The sequence below is a fragment of the Monomorium pharaonis genome, unplaced genomic scaffold (assembly GCF_013373865.1).
Source record: "Monomorium pharaonis isolate MP-MQ-018 unplaced genomic scaffold, ASM1337386v2 scaffold_455, whole genome shotgun sequence".
NCBI lineage: Eukaryota > Metazoa > Arthropoda > Insecta > Hymenoptera > Formicidae > Monomorium > Monomorium pharaonis.
In genome coordinates, this window is record NW_023415753.1 from 1 (window position 1) to 4,293 (window position 4,293).

At 42.5% G+C, this 4,293-nt stretch overlaps 1 pseudogene; it reads left to right on the forward strand.

Moving 5' to 3' along the window:
* LOC118648467 lies at window positions 1-4,293 on the forward strand (annotated as a pseudogene).

Sequence of the window (4,293 nt, forward strand, 5' to 3'; positions counted from 1 at the left end):
TATCAGAAAAACTATTACGAGGTGGGTGCTTGTGAGTAATATCGTTCGATCTTGTGTGAGATAATTGTGTCGTCGATCCTGTGCGTCGAAAATTAACCGCGTCAGCGTTGCCGAGATTTTCATCTAGAAGTTTCGAGGACGCGTAGCACAATTTTTTTTTTCCCGACAACTTCGCTAATCGTTTCCGTTTCCCTTCGCATTTCGATCCGATGTGTTTGTTATCTTGCTAGGGTGAAAGCTCAAGAAGCTCAGATGATGCAAATAATTGTACGAGCGATTAACTTATCGTGATATTCGAGATTTTCCGGAAAATTAGCGACACGGCAATTGACGATCGAGCTTCAAAGGTCGAGCTTTCAAAAAGCGACTGACGTGACATCGCGAGGGCGCTTAAAGTTTACTTCCTCCCGTAATCGTTTCCTCTCGCAGCAAGGTCGCTCCGCGCCGTTTCAAGATACATTTTCGCGAGGGAGATTTTCCGCAGTCGAATTACGTTGAGGAAATCCGACACGCGAAACTCAAGACGACACACATATTTATTGCGCCGACGTTATTTTCGTGACGATCCCTCGAGAGTAATTGCGCCAATGAATCAAGCTGTTTTCTTTATTTTTTTTTTTTACTGCTCATATGTATACATGTACCTTGTTGTCACGTTTCAGTGATCGCCAATCGAGACTGTTGAGCGGAAGAGAAGAGAGACTGCGGAACGATGTCGAAAGCACCGGCAGTCGGAATTGACCTGGGTACCACGTACTCGTGCGTGGGTGTCTTCCAGCATGGAAAGGTCGAGATCATCGCCAATGACCAGGGTAACCGCACCACGCCGAGTTACGTGGCCTTCACCGACACCGAGAGGCTGATCGGTGATGCGGCGAAGAATCAGGTCGCCATGAATCCCAGCAACACCATCTTCGGTAAGTACAAGTCGCTTCTTGCGTTGTCCAGGCTTTTGCGTCGCAGATTCGTCCGCCAGGTGACCCGATAAGAGATCCGGATGGCTTATCTATTGCGCCGCATCTCTCTCTATTGATTTGAATGTAGTTCTCTGACGCGTTATTAAATTTTTGACTCGTCGAATTATTTTAATATTAAATTATATATCTAGCTACTGATTGACGATCTATCGATCGAATCGATTCGATAAATTTCCTCGGAGACGAATGAAATTTTACTCGTTTGAGTTTCCGAAAGATTGACGAGGGAATATTCGATTGATTTACATAACAACCAAGATTTACGATTTACAAAGCTATTTGTGCGATAACATTTGAATATTTCGCGGTTTTGTGATAAACGTCTGCGACGTGTTGGAAACCTCCGTGTTGATTTTTCTTTTAAGACGGAGAGTTGTATGTTTTTCGTTTTTAAATTATTCGAGATCGATCGAACGCGAAACTTTCCGTGCTCGGAGATCGAATCGTCTCCAGTCGCGTTTTTACTTGCAACGTGACCTTGCGTGATGACGCGCATGCCTCCGTACATGTTGCATTTGTCCGTATGTATACAATGTATGTACGCAATTTCCTCCTTCCTCCTCTGACCACCGTCTATCCTTTACTTTATAGCCGGCCGTTTTCGATGTTTATACATCATAGTTTTATGTAATCCTAATTTGTGTGCCAGTTACCAATGCCGTACGTCGAATCATAAATCAAAGTGACTCAGGCGACATATTCATTGCTCAATATCGGGCTCGTTTAATTTTTTATACACTGAATAATAAATACATATACGAGCGTATACTAAAGATAATAGTTCGTACGTTTTTAATGTTTACTTTAAAAAATATGTGAAAATAAAAGATATATATTTTTATTATAGATTCTTTAAATATATATACATTATATATATGTCAAAGCATATTAAGGATAATCGTTTATATATAATGCATATATTTAAAAAATGTGTAATAAAAATTTTTTTTAATGTATTTTTTCTATTATCATATATTTTTTTAAATATACATATTAAAGATATAAATAATTATCTATATTATATGTATATATATTTGGTATATGTAAACATTTTATACATATTGCGTTCCACATATATTATGATAATTATTTTACGAATCTTTGCACGATTAAAATTATTGCGGTAAGTGAATTATTCCATAATTTTACTGGCACTAAATGATCTTTGTACGAGTTGTGTTGAAATCCACTGGCAAGTATTGAACAGTTTCATTTTCCTCGGCTCGGCGACAATTCAACAATCCACAATCATTTCCTCGTCATCCGATACAATCCACAGGATCCTCTTCTTCTAAGAACAAATAACTTTTGAAGAAATAGACAACTTACAAGTCTTTTTTGTCATTTTTCTCTAAAGACGCAAAGCGCTTGATTGGTCGTCGCTTCGACGATGCGACGGTTCAGAGCGATATGAAGCACTGGCCATTCACGGTGGTCAACGAAGGTGGCAAGCCCAAGATCGAGGTATCCTACAAGGGAGAGATGAAGACCTTCTTCCCCGAGGAGGTATCTTCCATGGTCCTAACGAAGATGAAGGAGACGGCGGAGGCTTACCTGGGCAAGACTATAACGAACGCAGTCATCACAGTACCGGCTTACTTCAATGACTCTCAGAGGCAGGCAACTAAAGATGCCGGCGCTATTGCTGGTCTGAATGTCCTCAGGATAATAAACGAGCCCACGGCCGCCGCGATAGCGTATGGTCTTGACAAGAAAGCTGCGGGTGAGAAGAATGTTCTGATCTTCGACTTAGGCGGTGGTACCCTTCGACGTGTCGATCCTGACGATCGAGGACGGCATCTTTGAGGTGAAATCTACGGCCGGCGACACGCATCTCGGCGGTGAGGACTTTGACAATCGAATGGTGAACCACTTCGTGCAGGAGTTCAAGAGGAAGTACAAAAGGAACTGAATACCAACAAGAGAGCTCTAAGACGCTTGAGGACCGCCTGTGAGAGAGCGAAGAGAACGCTGAGCTCGTCGACGCAGGCGAGCATCGAGATCGATTCGTTGTTCGAGGGTATAGATTTCTACACGTCAATTACCAGGGCCAGGTTCGAGGAGCTTTGTGCGGATCTGTTTAGAAGCACCCTTGAACCCGTGGAGAAGGCGCTTAGAGACGCGAAGATGGACAAGGCACAGGTTCACAGTATCGTTCTAGTCGGTGGCTCGACCAGGATACCAAAGATTCAAAAGCTACTTCAAGATTTCTTCAATGGCAAGGAATTAAACAAATCTATTAATCCGGATGAGGCTGTTGCCTACGGCGCGGCAGTTCAGGCGGCGATTTTACATGGTGACAAATCCGAAGCGGTCCAAGATTTACTTCTGCTGGACGTGACACCGTTGTCATTGGGTATTGAGACCGCTGGTGGCGTCATGACCACCTTGATCAAGAGGAATACGACGATACCAACGAAACAGACCCAGACGTTTACAACGTATTCCGACAATCAACCGGGAGTACTTATTCAAGTCTACGAGGGAGAGAGAGCGATGACGAAGGATAACAATATTCTCGGCAAATTCGAGTTGACTGGTATACCTCCGGCGCCTAGAGGGGTACCGCAAATTGAAGTCACCTTCGATATCGATGCCAACGGTAAGTTACAATGCTGCAAATATTGGTAACTTTAAATTGAGGATATCATTCTTTGAATGTTAATAACGTTGCAATAATTTAAATAACATTTTCTAATGCACGTTTCTGTATTTATCTTGTAGGCATATTGAACGTTTCTGCGATCGAGAAATCTACAGGTAAAGAGAACAAGATTACAATTACCAACGACAAAGGTCGCTTGTCGAAAGAGGATATAGAGAGGATGGTGAACGAAGCTGAGCAGTATCGATCGGAAGATGAGCAACAGCGAGAGAGGATTTCCGCCAAGAATTCCCTCGAGTCGTATTGCTTCAACATGAAGAGCACAATAGAAGACGACAAAGTCAAAGATAAGATTGATGCGTCTGACAAGGAAAAGGTTCTTTCCAAGTGCAACGAGATCATCTCTTGGTTAGATGCTAATCAGTTGGCGGAGAAGGAAGAGTTCGTCGACAAGCAGAAGGAACGGAAGCAATTTGCAATCCTATCGTCACGAAACTCTATCAAAGTGGTGGAGCACCTGGTGGTTTCCCTGGTGCTGGCGGACCAGGACCCAATCCTGGTTCCGGTGGTGCTGGCGGACCAACCATCGAGGAAGTCGACTAAATTAAATCGAACGATTGTTTTTTCTTACTACTTCAACGATATTAAATTTCATTTCATTTTGTTTTATTCAAGAGCACGTATTATCAGCTTTGACATACTCATTTAAAG